Source organism: Nyctereutes procyonoides, unplaced genomic scaffold, assembly GCF_905146905.1.
Source record: "Nyctereutes procyonoides isolate TBG_1078 unplaced genomic scaffold, NYPRO_anot_genome, whole genome shotgun sequence".
Classification (NCBI taxonomy): domain Eukaryota; kingdom Metazoa; phylum Chordata; class Mammalia; order Carnivora; family Canidae; genus Nyctereutes; species Nyctereutes procyonoides.
This window is the reverse complement of record NW_026575125.1, coordinates 69,145,162-69,160,219: the sequence shown is the minus strand read 5'-3', so window position 1 is coordinate 69,160,219 and position 15,058 is coordinate 69,145,162. Positions and strand designations below refer to the sequence as shown.

At 37.9% G+C, this 15,058-nt stretch overlaps 1 protein-coding gene and 1 non-coding gene across 4 annotated transcripts in view; one reads left to right on the top strand and one right to left on the bottom strand.

The window, feature by feature from the left end:
* DIAPH2 (diaphanous related formin 2) overlaps positions 1-15,058 on the bottom strand; it is a 1,101,152-nt gene that overhangs the window by 156,446 nt on the left and 929,648 nt on the right. The window lies entirely within an intron of this gene.
* On the top strand, positions 3,493-3,596 carry LOC129518918 (U6 spliceosomal RNA). The gene has a single exon (XR_008666255.1). It is a non-coding gene; the product is annotated as a U6 spliceosomal RNA (small nuclear RNA).

Sequence of the window (15,058 nt, the reverse complement as noted above, 5' to 3'; positions counted from 1 at the left end):
ACATTTTTCAAGTGCACATGGGACATTATCCAGACTAGATCACAAAACAGCCCTCAACAAATACAAAAAGATTGAAATTATACCATGCACCTTTTCTGAACACAGTGCTATAAAACCAGAAGTCAACCACAAGAAAAAATTCAGAAAGATCTCAAATATATGGAAGTTAAACAATATGCTACTAAACAATAAATAGATCAGGAAACCACAGAAAAATAAACAACATATGGAAAGAAATGAAATTGAAAACACAATGGTCCCAGATTTTTTGGAAGCAACAAAAGTGGTCCCAAGAGGGAAGTATATGTGGAGGCTGAGAAAATTAAGGCCATTCCACTTTAAGTTCAGCCTTAGCACAAGTACAGCCTTCCCAGGCCCCTGTGAATAAGAGCTGAACTTTACCTTACTTCAGTTACAAGAAGAAAACAGTCCTAGAAAGCCCCTATTAGAATGAGAACAGAGCTCTATGCCTTTTAATGCCCCATATCAAAATGTAACAGAACTTGAGAAATTCCTCCACCCCTTCTGAAGATCCCCTAGACCAGCCTATAAAAACTAAGCTGAAACCCACCTCAGGGTCCAAGTCCCTGCCACGCTGTGTCCGGTATACTTGGACCCAAGCTCCAGCTTGTAAATAAACCCTCGTGTGTTTGCATCGGTGTCAGCTTCTTGGTGGTTTCTCGATTCGCAATCTTGGGCACAACAGTATATAGCAATACAGGCCTACTTCAAAAAGCAAGAAAAATCTCAAATAAACAACCTAACCTTACACCTAAAGGAGCTAGAAAAAGAAAAACAAATGAAGCCTAAAGACAGCAGGAGGAAGGAAATAATGAAGATCAGAGCAGAAATAAATGATATAGAAATTAAAAAAAAAACAATAGAACAGATCAATGAAAGCAGGAGCTATTTCATACAACACGGCTCATTTTACCAAGTCTAATTTTCAAAGAGGTTTTTATAATTAAAGTTCATCCTCGAAACCTCTACATAGTTTCAAAGAAACCAACCAAGTTTACAGTTCTAGAGCCATTTTTTAAGGGTGCTATAGGTTAAAAATTGTATATATACTAATTCACAGTACATACAAATGCCCCTTATATTTGAACCACTGAGCTATATAACAATGATTTTATAATATCTTAGATTTTTACCTCTTGATTGCCATGTGCAACTTCTATTAACATTAAAGACAGATTCATTTGTGCTCATCAATGGATGGACGTATATAGAGGCAATGCTGAATTTGAAGAACAGCACAAAAGTCTTTTTAAAAAAGCCTAACGTTCATTATCCTTCATCTAGATGCCTCAGCACTCAAGAAACTTGAACTGATATTTTCACAATACATAACAATCACTTGATCCATACACACACAAAAAGCAGCTGCTTTATAGGCTTAACCATGTTACATAATGCTGACAGAACATGATAAATACCATAGCCAATTGAAATTGCATAAGCAGTTTTAGCAAGTACAATGTAAGACATACAGCATCATTCAATGCCAAGTATTTTCACAAGCAATGGTGAGAGGTGCTAATAGAGGGCATAATGGGTCCCTCTAAAGAGGAGGGTGGGGGGACTCATTCAGATATAGGTCCTCCCATCCTTTGTTCCTTTGACTATAGCTCTCACTCCATGCTTGTCATTTGAGTAGGCATTTAGTCAAATGAAATTCCCTAGGATTATAGTAGGCATTGTTTTGTTAAAAGCCTGGTAACCAATAGAAAATACTACGTTCTCCTACCCCTCCTTAACAATCTTCCTTTTGAATGACCATCAGTTGTTTCACAAGATAAAACACATTTATATTGTATAAAGTTGTTTACCTGCTAGTTAACCAGGAAATACTATTGAGTTTTATTACTTTAATTACAAAAATCATAAAATAAAATACATATGCAATAAAAAAAGATTATATAACAAATAGCTATTTTCAAATTGCCTTGGGACTGTTTATGGAGTGGTTTGGCCTAAAGCAATTACTAAAACCAGATTTGAACGCTATTATAAGTAGATATAACCTTTCCTTACACAACCCATATTTTTTTTAATTTTTATTTATTTATGATAGTCACACACACACACACACACACACAGAGAGAGAGAGAGAGAGAGAGAGAGAGAGAGAGACAGACAGACAGACAGACATAGGCAGAGGGAGAGGGAGAAGCAGGCTCCATGCACCTGGAGCCCGACATGGGATTCGAGCCCGGGTCTCCAGGATCGCGCCCTGGGCCAAAGGCAGGCGCTAAACCGCTGCGCCACCCAGGGATCCCACAACCCATATTTATATTATCAATAAAAGCTGTAACTTAAAGCTTGCAGCAATTACTTTGTGGAGAAAGCAGGGCAAATTTATTATCTGTGATCCTTTCTTTATCTCTCCCTATTATATCTGGGATAACTGTGTAGTACTTAGGTAATATGACTAAATCTTATTAGTGGAGGGCTTTTCTATTTTAAGCACAAATCTGGCATTTAAAAATCCCAAAGTCAAAAAATTAACATAGAAAATGTCAGGAAATTAAGCAAATTAAAAGATACTGTCAATAGCATGAAGCACTGTCAAAGGACTAATAACCCCAGTAAAATAGTATCAGGAATGGGTAATAAATTTTTGAAAAGTAGATACCAAGGCAAGAGAGACATTTAATGTCAAAGCATAAAAGATATTTAAAGCAAAATAACTATTATATTAAGCCATCAGTCCTTTGATTATTATTTTATCATTTGTATAGTTGACATAGCTGAATACAAATAGCAGTAAAAATCTGAGGTTCTTAAATTACAGCTTACACCAGTGCTAACCATGAAGCATAACCAATGCTAGCATAAGTAAGATTCATTTCCAGCTTAATGGAAATATTAATGTATGTTTCAAAATTAGCTTCTTTAGAAAAATGTAAATGAGAAAAAATTTTAATGATATATAATCCTTTCAAAGCAGGCTTATTTCTTTTTATTTTAAAACTTTATTTTTCCTTCCATGAATGTTAGAGTGGCAGGTAGTCAGTAATATAAATTATTCACGTGAATTCTATTTTAATTAGCCAAAAAAGAGTCATAAACATGAGAAAAAAGAACTTTTAATTTTGTTGGTTTAGAAAGAGAAAGATTTATACCATAACAAAATATTAGTTCGCTTGTTCTTCTGACACAGAATCTTGACACAGAATCTTGACATTATTAAAGGAGTTAGAAGAGTAGAACACTTTGGAGTACATATTGAATTTCTCACTTTAATAATGAAGATGTAGTTCTGTGTAATCTAAAATTAATTTAAAGCTAGTGAAAAGAAGTAATATTCTACTATCTGTTTTGTTCTTTCCTATTTAAATTTAACAAGTAGTAGCAGTTTTCAGGAGGACAGCATACACAAAAGATTAAAATTAGATGTCAAAGTTAAATAAGTCAAGTTTGCCTTCTATTATTTGAATGGGGTTTAACTAGTTCAATAACCTGGTTTTTTTTGGGGGGCGGATTATCGTGCTTGCTTTGGCAGCACATATACTAACATTGGAATGATATAGAGATTAGCATGGCCCCTGCACAAGGATGACACACAAATTCATAAAAATTATTTTCTTCTCAAAACTCTGTAGAATAAACTTTAAAAGCCATGACCATTTCATAAATCGTGTGATATTCAGGTTGAAAACAAATAAGATGACAAGTAGATGCGAAAGGAAAATGAAAGAATCACATAAAGGAAATATTTTGGAGGGAGTGGGGTAAACAAGGCTACTCTTAGCAAAATCCTTTCACTCCCTGCCCTAAAATACAAGTCAAATGAGAGGCTTCCATGTGAAGCAATGCCGTCCTATGACCAAAGTATCATGAAAAGTGTACCAGTGGCTTGTTTTCATTTTAGCTGCACTTTTGACAATTTATGGCCTGTAGAGGCATTCCCTGTATCACATACTCAAGTAACAAATATACTGTGTGTCATCTCTAAAGTCACGTTACTGGGATTAGCCTTTGCTAATCAAATAGCCTTTGCTTTGGGAGGTTTTCCTAATAGGAAAGATTGATTTGTAATTATTCATTTATACTCTCCTGCCCACTCCCAATTATTCCTACAAGCTGCACAGTCAACTGATTTGAAATAAGTGAACAAAGAAACAATATGCTTTAGAAAACCTGACTGAAGCCTTCACATCATTTAGAAGAGAAAAATCCCAGGAATAAAAGAGCTTGGGTCTACCTTAAAGCAGGAACTTCCCTGCAGAGAGAAATGGGAAGAAGCACATAATGCTACTGCAGCTGCAATATTTCTGAAGTAGGACACTCAGAAAAGGGCACAAGCTATTCATGTTTTTAGAAACATTATGTTTAATTCCTCTGCAAAAGATTTAGCAGCTTAGTGGAAAGAAGCAGCACATGGAGGAAAAAAAACATGAAAGAAGAGTTAGCTTTGCAAGGAAATTTGCTTAAATTAATATTAGAAAGAAAATATTTCAGAAATGGTTCCCTCTAATAATCACATATACTAAGTCTAAAATAAAAGGTCATAGCTAATTGGTACAAAAGTAGGTTTGGACACACAGGAAATCAAATTCTGTGATGAATTCTACCCAACCACTATCCTTTTTATCTTCAATTAGGACATGTTCCACATGTTATAGAACCCAGAACAAAAGCCAAAAGAAGCCATACTTCAAAATTGAGCTTCTTTTCCAATTTTTTAAGAAAACTTTGCCATATTTAATGTTCATAGCCAAATCAACTAGGAGAACAAAACATATTTGATGGTCAAGAATGGAAATTAAGTAGTAGTTTAAAAAGTCATGCTTAATGCATAATAAAAATGCTTTCTTCACATGAATTGATTAAAAATCATGATTGATAGGGGTGCCTGGGTGGCTCAGTTGGTTAAGTATCTGCCTTTGGGTCAGGTCATGATCTCAGGATCCTGGAATCAAGCATTCCCCACCCCCCCATCATGTCAGGCTTCCTGCTCTGTGTGGAGTCTGCTTCTCCCTCTGCTCCTCCCTCCCACTCATGCTCTCTCTCTCAAATAAATAAAATCTTTTAAAAAAATCATGATTGATAAAAGATGATACTCTCCAAGGGCCATGCTTTGGTTTGGAAAAATAGATAAGAGTACACACTGCAGAGTCTCACTTTTACTGGAGTTGGCCTCCAAGTTAAAAAAAAAAAAAGTGAATTAACAGAGTTGCATGTTTTCAAGACATTAGAGAAAAATTAACATCTCAGTTAGTTTATAACACAAGTGTTTTTAAAAATATTTTGTTCTACATGTCTTAATAATAAAAGATTTATCCTTAAAGTAGAAATTCATTATGAACTATTACAGTAAAATCTAATATACTATTTGAATGAATTTGGAGAGACAAATTTTTTTTAAAGTACTAACCTTACTAAACTACCCTACTTATTGAAAATCACAGACTTTTTCCTTTTCATTGAATATGTTTATACCTGTCAAGCTGTAATGAACTCCCCATTGTGGTCTGAGGAACTTTTATGAAAAGATATTTTCCCCATCAATTTTTTTTCACAGTGTACATGTTCTGAGGGCAAAAATCAAATCATGTAGTCATTTTACAAATGTCTATATTAATTGATGAAATAATTTAAGTATGCAAAAAGTTCATTGCTTAATACTTTTTTTTTACTCACTACCAGAAGTACTTATAAATTCCAGCAATTATGACATCATAATCCTCAAAAGTCTGGGAACCAAGAGTCCATCCAGGAACTTTTTCTCTGTCCCTTTAAAATATCCTTCATTGATCTCTCCCTGATACCATGACCTGAACAATTTTACATAAAGTAAGAATTATTAATTATTGTCAGTCTTGTTTCCCTAAAAGAGACAGAATGCTGAGACTAAAGTAACAGACATCAAACAATTCTGACACAATTATATTTCCTCATTTTTTTCCATGAAGTTTTGCTTCCCCACAACTAATATGTGGAATATAAGATTGGGACAATGATGGTGGGAAACAATGTTTTAAGAGAGATAAAAAGATAAAACACAATTCTGACACAGCAGAAGGGATGTGAGGAAAGTGGCATACAAAGGGCCTGGGACCACAAAACATGGTAAGTAGGAAAAAAGTTAAGACACTGGAAGCATGAGGATAATCTATAATGCATAGGATTTGTGTGGACAGTATTCAACTTGACCATAATTCTTTTTCAGTGCTTTGCATCTTCCTCTGCCAGGAAGTTCAAAATGAATCATGGAAAGTGATCAATACTATTTGTGGTGACTGAAAAAAATATTCAAATGGTAAGATGTGATGTTTTTCTTCCCACTTGACTTTTCTAATCTAATTCTACCTGAATTCAACATTGAAAATATCCTCTAATAAATTCCCAGAAACTCATTATGTTGTAACTTTATTTCTAAATTTAATTTCTGTATTGAACCATCATCCCAGTCACTATGGATGGTCATCCTCTTGGTGCCTTCATATTGTGGGTTTTTAGGACTATTAACTAAACTTGTTTTAATGTTCTCTATAAGAACATGAGAGTTGGAGGAGGGGCAAGATGGCGGAATGGTAGGGTCCCCAAGTCACCTGTCCCCACCAAATTACCTAGATAAACTTCAAATCATCCTGAAAATCTAAGAATTCGGCCTGAGATTTAAAGAGAGACCAGCTGGAATGCTACAGTGAGAAGAGTTCGCGCTTCTATCAAGGTAGGAAGACGGGGAAAAAGAAATAAAGAAACAAAAGGCCTCCGAGGGGGAGGGGCCCCGCGAGGAGCCGGGCTGAGGCCGGGGCGAGTGTCCCCAGGACAGGAGAGCCCCGTCCCGTCCCGGAGGAGCAGGAGCTGCACCAACCTTCCCGGGCGGAAAGGGGCTCGCAGGGAGTTAGAGCAGGACCCAGGAGGGCGGGGATGCCCTCGGGCTCCCTGGGACACTAACAGACACCTGCGCCCCGGGAGAGTGCGCCGAGCTCCCTAAGGGCTGCAGCGCGCGCGGCGGGACCCGGAGCAGCTCGGAGGGGCTCGGGCGCGGCTCCAGGGAGGGAGCTGCAGGGCGGGAGCGGGAATCCAACAGCGCAGGCCCCGGAGCACAGGGCGCCGGGACACAGCCCAGGATCCGGCCTCCCCCGGGACAGGCAGAGGCCGGGAGGGCCCAGGACAGCAAGGACGCTCCTGCCCCGAGCTCAGCAGATCAGCGGCCCCGCCCCGGAGCCTCCAGGCCCTGCAGACCGAGAGCCCCATAGTTCCTGTGGGGACTGAATCCAGGTTTCCCTGGAGCTGCCCTAACCACTGGGGCTGTTCCTCCTGGGGCCTCACGGGGTAAACAACGCCTGCTGAGCCCTGCAGCAGGCAGGGGCAGAGCAGCTCCCCAAAGTGCTAACACCTGAAAATCAGCACAACAGGCCCCTCCCCCAGAAGACCAGCTGGACGGACCAGTTCCAGGAGAAGTCAAGGGACTTAAAGTCTACAGAATCAGAAGATACTCCCCAGTGTTTTTCTTTTTCTTTTTTCTTTGTTTCCCCCACCCCCCGTTTTTTTTCACCTTTCTTTCCTTTACTTTCTCTTTTTTTTTCTTTTTTCCCTTTTTTCCCTTTTTTTTTCTTTTTCTTTTTTCTCTTTTCTTTCCTTCTCTCTCTTTCTCTCCTTTTCCAAATACAACTTGTTTTTGGCCACTCTGCACTGAGCAAAATGACTAGAAGGAAAACCTCACCTCAAAAGAAAGAATCAGAAACAGACCTCTCTCCCACAGAGTTACAAAATCTGCATTACAATTCAATGTCAGAAAGCCAATTCAGAAGCACCTGAACAGGCCAATATCAAGATGGAAATAGAAGCAGTCATCCAAAACATCCCAAGACACAAGAGTCCAGGGCCAGATGGCTTCCTAGGGGAATTCTATCAAACGTTTAAAGAAGAAATCATACCTATTCTACTAAAGCTGTTTGGAAAGATAGAAAGAGATGGAGTACTTCCAAATTCATTCTAAGAGGCCAGCATCACCTTAATTCCAAAACCAGACAAAGACCCCACCAAAAGGACAATTACAGACCAATATCCCTGATGAACATGGATGCAAAAATTCTCAAGAAGATACTAGCTAATAGGATCCAACAATACATTAAGAAAATTATTCACCACGACCAAGTAGGATTTATCCCCGGGACACAAGGCTGGTTCAACACTCGTAAAACAATCAATGTGATTCATCATATCAGCAAGAGAAAAACCAAGAACCATAGGATCCTCTCATTAGATGCAGAGAAAGCATTTGACAAAATACAGCATCCATTCCTGATCAAAACTCTTCAGAGGGTAGGGATAGAGGGAACTTTCCTCAACATCTTAAAAGCCGTCTACAAAAAGCCCACAGCAAATATCATTCTCAATGGGGAAGCACTGGGAGCCTTTCCCCTAAGATCAGGAACAAGACAGGGATGTCCACTCTCACCACTGCTATTCAACATAGTATTGGAAGTCCTAGCCTCAGTAATCAGACAACAAAAAGACCTTAAAGGCATTCAAATTGGCACGAAGTCAAACTCTCCCTGTTTGCAGATGACATGATATTCTACGTAGAAAAGCCTCCACCCCAAGATTGCTAGAACTCATACAGCAATTTGATAGCGTGGTAGGATACAAAATCAATGCCCAGAAATCAATGGCATTCCTATACACTAACAATGAGACTGAAGAAATAGAAATTAAGGAGTCAATCCCATTTACAATTGTACCCAAAAGCATAAGATACCTAGGAATAAACCTAACCAAAGAGGTAAAGGATCTATACCCTAAAAACTATAGAACACTTCTGAAAGAAATTGAGGAAGACACAAAGAGATGGAAAAATATTCCATGCTCATGGATTGGCAGAATTAATAGTGTGAAAATGTCAATGTTATCCAGGGCAATTTACACGTTTAATGCAATCCCTATCAAAATACCATGGACTTTCTTCAGAGATTTAGAACAAATTATTTTAAGATTTGTGTGGAATCAGAAAAGACCCCAAATAGCCAGGGGAATTTTAAAAAAGAAAACCATATCTGGGGGCATCACAATGCCAGATTTCAGGTTGTACTACAAAGCTGTGGTCATCAAGACAGTGTGGTCCTGGCACAAAAACAGACACATAGATCAATGGAACAGAATAGAGAACCCAGAAGTGGACCGTGAACTTTATGGTCAACTAATATTCGATAAAGGAGGAAAGACGATCCACTGGAAGAAAGACAGTCTCTTCAATAAATGGTGCTGGGAAAATTGGACATCCACATGCAGAAGAATGAAACTAGACCACTCTCTTGCACCACACACAAAGATAAACTCAAAATGGATGAAAGATCTAAATGTGAGGCAAGATTCCATCAAAATCCTAGAGGAGAACACAGGCAACACCCTTTTTGAACTTGGCCACAGTAACTTCTTGCAAGATACATCCACGAAGGCAAAAGAAACAAAAGCAAAAATGAACTATTGGGACTTCATCAAGATAAGAAGCTTTTGCCCAGCAAAGGATACAGTCAACAAAACTCAAAGACAACCTACAGAATGGGAGTAGATATTTGCAAATAACATATCAGATAAAGGGCTAGTGTCCAAAATCCATAAAGAACTTATTAAACTCAACAGCAAAGAAACAAACAATCCAATCATGAAATGGCAAAAGACATGAAGAGAAATCTCACAGAGGAAGACATAGACATGGCCAACATGCACATGAGAAAATGCTCTGCATCACTTGCCATCAGGGAAATACAAATCAAAACCACAATGAGATACTACGTCACACCAGTGAGAATAGGGAAAATTAACAAGGCAGGAAACAACAAATGTTGGAGAGGATGCGGAGAAAAGGGAACCCTCTTACAGTGTTGGTGGGAATGTGAACTGGTGCAGCCACTCTGGAAAACTGTGTGGAGGTTCCTCAAAGAGTTAAAAATAGACCTGCCCTACGACCCAGCAATTGCCCTGCTGGGGATTTAGTCCAAAGATACAGATGCAATGAAACGCCGGGACACCTGCACCCCGATGTTTCTAGCAGCCATGTCCACAATAGCCAAACTGTGGAAGGAGCCTTGGTGTCCATCGAAAGATGAATGGATAAAGAGGATGTGGTTTATGTATACAATGGAATATTACTCAGCCATTAGAAACGACAAATACCCACCATTTGCTTCAACGTGGATGGAACTGGAGGGTATTATGCTGAGTGAAGTAAGTCAATTGGAGAAGGACAGTGTATGTTCTCATTCATTTGGGGAATATGAATAATAGTGAAAGGGAATATAAGGGAAGGGAGAAGAAATGTGTGGGAAATATCAGAAAGGGAGACAGAACATAAAGACTCCTAACTCTGGGAAACGAACTAGGGGTGGTGGAAGGGGAGGAGGGCGGGGGGTGGGGGTGAATGGGTGACGGGCACTGAGGGGGACACTTGACGGAATGAGCACTGGGTGTTATTCTGTATGTTGGTAAATTGAACACCAATAAAAATTAATTTATTAAAAATAAATAAATAACACTTGCAAAAAAAAAGAACATGAGAGTTCATTTAATTTTGAATCATAAAATGAAAACTCTGTATTAGAAAAATTCTTTAAAAAGAACCTTTTGTTTTTAATTTAGGCATATTTGATGACAATTATCTGTTGATGACAATAAAATCCACAATTTGTACAAAACATAATCATCTTTTATTACCTTTGCTGCTTAAAATAGCATTCATATAGACAAATGATGTCACAAATATGGCTAAAATAAACATTTGATTGTTCACAACGTCTTACTGCTTATCCTTCTCTTTACAAACTTCCCTTCATAGTTTAGCTCCAAATATTTAAAAATAATCAGTTCATTAGGAAACAAGATAGATATGTACACTTTTGATTTATAGTGATATATCTACTAAAATGTAATAGCCACTATAACTTTCAGTAAAGATGAAGTCCATACACAATAGTATAAACTTACCAAACAATATGGAAATCATATCCTTGTTTTTGTGTTCTTCCATTTCTCTGCATCTGGACATACATTGACTTTCTAAAATCACTGCAGATTTGTGAATAATGTATGAAATTAAAAAAAAAACTGTTCTTTGCCCACAGAGTATTGTATTGCTTGCTATATACTACATCTATGCAAGACGAACAATAGAACAGACCAATAACCCTAAGAAATCTCAAGCTAAAACCTTTCCAAGTGGAAAGGGAAAATATCACTCAAGATTCTGGAAGTCCCTCAAATAGTTCAAATCCTTTGAATACTCATACATACTAGATAAAAACCTTAAACTTCAGAAGATCTGTTCTCCTAAGTAAATCTGTGAGAAGGCTGGAAAAGCAATTAATTAGTGACACTTATTCTAAAGAGATTCACTAACTCCTGGCTACTTCCCCTGTCTTATAGAGCATATTTACAAAGATGAGAAGATTTGTGAAACTTTAACAAAAGGCTCTCTTTTGTTTTTTGTTTTTGTTTTGTTTTTTTGTATTTTCTCCAGTAGTATTTAGGAATTTTGCCCTTCCAGCATTAGGAGTAGAACAAATTGCAATTTGGGTTGAAAATGACAAAAAGGTGGCAGTCAAGTGCAAGCACAATGGATGTAAGAATAAGAGTAATGACATATAGTTATATTTTGTTTTTTACATTAAACTCAGATTTTTTTCTTTACTTGTCAAGCCTAAACATTACTAGTAGAAATGTTATGTGAAGGTAACATGCATAGGACATTTCAGTTTTCCCATAAAATAGACTGAGTGTTAATGGAATTCCATTTACAGTGATGTAGAATGAAATTTTTATTTCTTTCATCTCCTAAATTTTTTAAAAGATTTTTCAAAATTTATTTATTCATGAGAGACACACAGCGAGAGGCAGAGACACAGGCAGAGGGGGAAGCAGTCTCCATGCAGGGAGCCAGATGTAGGACTCAATCCCAGGACCGGGACACACCCTGAACCAAAGGCAGATACTCAACTGCTGAGCCACCCAGGCGTCCCTCATCTCCTAAATTTCAAACTTGATAGCTTCAGGTACAATATATTGAAAAGGATTTAATATAGATTCAATTTTTTGATAATTGTGAAGTTTTTAACAACCAGTTATCAAGCGCATGTAATATACTGAGTTATGTGCTAGATGCTAAAAATAAATCATAATCTTTTAATAGTGAAATTCAGTTGTAAGCTTTTTAGTATTTTAACACTTTGTATCATCTATATCTTTTAAAGGGTTGCCATTGAGCATAACCTTACAAGGTTTCCTGGAATAGGGGAAGACACTATATTAGGTTCAAGGTCTTATACCTTGTGTTTTGGCATATCCAAAAAATATTCATAATAGAAAAACTTGAATCTCAAGAGTACTATGGATCTTAAGATACCCACTGCCCTTTTCCTTTCTTCTTTTACCTTCTACTCTTCTCATTTTAATGGACACAAGGAAATGAACTACCAGGAGTAAGGTTCAAATTGTAATACACAAGAAAGGTGTGTCCAAAGGTTTCATGAAAATTAAAAGATAGGTATAGGGAGTACGTTCATTTCCAGGTGAGTCTAGCTGCCTTTGGCCACTGAGGCAGCAGATGGAATTTGGCTGAACATTTTACAAATTCTTATCCCTGTTTAGGAAAATACACAATAATATACTCCTGAGTCCATATGAGAGAAATAAGCCCATAATCACAACCACCAATTAAAACAACTATTCCCTTTTCATTTTGAAAGCAATTAGTTTTTCAGCAATTTTAAGGTTCGGGATCCCTGGGTGGCGCAGCGGTTTGGCGCCTGCCTTTGGCCCAGGGCGCGATCTTGGAGACCCGGGATCGAATCCCATATCGGGCTCCCGGTGCATGGAGCCTGCTTCTCCCTCTGCCTGTGTCTCTGCCTCTCTCTCTCTCTCTCTCTCTCTCTCTCTCTCTCTCTATCATAAATAAATTAATTAAAAAAAAAGATTTAAAAAACCTTAAAAAAAAGAAATTTCAAGGTTCTTATTACAGTCTGATGAATACCTCATCAGTTAATGTAGTTCATATTAGAGTGGTCTCATGCACCTGACATATAGGGTCTCAACCATTTTTGCCTGAATTGAGGGTTTGTAAATAAGCAGGTGGTTATGTGAGCTTAACTACCAACATTAGCATGTCCATAAGTTTTTGACATGGAATTGAAACTACCAAGAAAAGTTTACTACTGCATAATAATTGCTTGTCCTAATTTATCACATTGCAATATCTAAAGGAAGCCTGCTAAATTCATATTCTCATTTAAAAATCAACTGAAATTGACCTTATCTCCTACTGGCCGGCAGAGATCACAAATAAAGAAATGTGCAGCAGAGCTGATTATATGGTGTAGGAGAAAAGACAAGCAAAAGTGATTGAAATTTCTATAGAGAACATCATCAATGCTTGCTTAGAACAATTTTGCATATAAATTGAGCATAAATGGTCTGTGCTCAATTTGTTCTCTAGTTGTCAAAGAATAATCAAAGATAGACCACAGTGTAATCTTCTGTTTCCAGCTTTCCTAATGCAAACCTAGATCTTATTAATCTATACATGTGTATGTCCATGCCCAAAACAAAATTTAATTTCCATAAATAAAAAGAAAACAAAACCCAAATTATGTAACTAATATAGGTATATACTTCATCATAAAATTCACATTTGGTGGTGAAAAAATAAGATACTAAATTAAATAATCTTAAAAATTAATAGTATTTTAGAACTCAATGCAACCTGGCTTCTATGCCTTTCTCACCCCAACCCCCTAAACACATTCCTAAAACTATTTTTGCTAAAGTCATCAATGAATTCTTAATAGTTAAACCCAATGGATCCTTTCCAATCCTTATTTTATTGGTTCTCTTGGCTACATCTGATGCTATTTGGCACTTTCTCTTTGAAAAGTTAATACCGAAGGCAGACATTCAACTGCTGAGCCACCCAGAGACACCTAATTCTGGGAAATGAACAAGGGGTAGTGGAAGGGGTGGTGGGCAGGGGGTTGAGGTGACTGGGTGATGGGCACTGAGGGGGGCACTTGGCGGGATGAGCATTGGGTGTTATGCTATATGTTGGCAAATTGAACTCCAATAAAATTTTTTTTAAAGGAAAAAAAAAAGTTAATACCATGATAGCTTTTTTTCTCCTCCTTCATAATCAACTTCTTCATGTTCTTTTTCATGTGCTCCAGCTTCCAAGCTAGTCCCATAAATTGGTGGTTTTCAAATTTTGTGGCACATTAAAATCACCTGAATAACTTAAAACATACTATTGCCCAGGCTCTGACTCCATGGATTTGGATTTAATTGGTTGAGAGAGGAACCGGATGTGGCTATTTCTTAGAAATCTCTCAAAGCGATTCTAGTGTGTAGTCAGGGCTGAGAACCAGTACCACAAATGTTTGTTTTCTCCAGGGTTCTCTTTTTTGTTCCCTGCTCTATTTGTTTTCCCCAGATTATCTTTCCCATTCTTGTATTTTTAGCTGTGACCTGAACATTGATCAATTCTCTAATATTCCTAGTGTTTACCTTGTAGCCGTTGCCAAGAGGTAACCAAACTAACACACCTGAGAACACTAAGTGGCTTGCCTAAGGATTATTTGATTTGCTACTTCCTCACCACCTCTTTTCCTCATCTCAGGAAAATCACACATATAGACGCCTGGGTGGCTCAGCAGCTTAGCACCTGCCTTTAACCCAGGGCATGATCCTGGAGTCCAGGGATTGAGTCCCACATCGGGCTCCCAGCATGGAGCCTGCTTCTCCCTCTGCCTATGTCACTGTGTGTGTCTCTCATAAATACATAAATCTTTTAAAGAAAAAGAAAATCACACATATACTATGACCTACCCACTCTTGACTTTCACCACTTGCAAACCAGTTAATTCTAAAGGTGACAAAAATTTTCTCTTTTTTTTTAAGATTTTTTTTCTACTTCTTTATTCATGAGAGACACAAAGGAAGAGGCAGAGACATAGCCAGAGGGAGAAGCAGGCTTCCTGGGACTCAGTCCCCGGACCCTGGGATCACACCCTGAACCGAAGGCAGATGCTCAAACACTGAGCCACCCAGGCATCCCAGT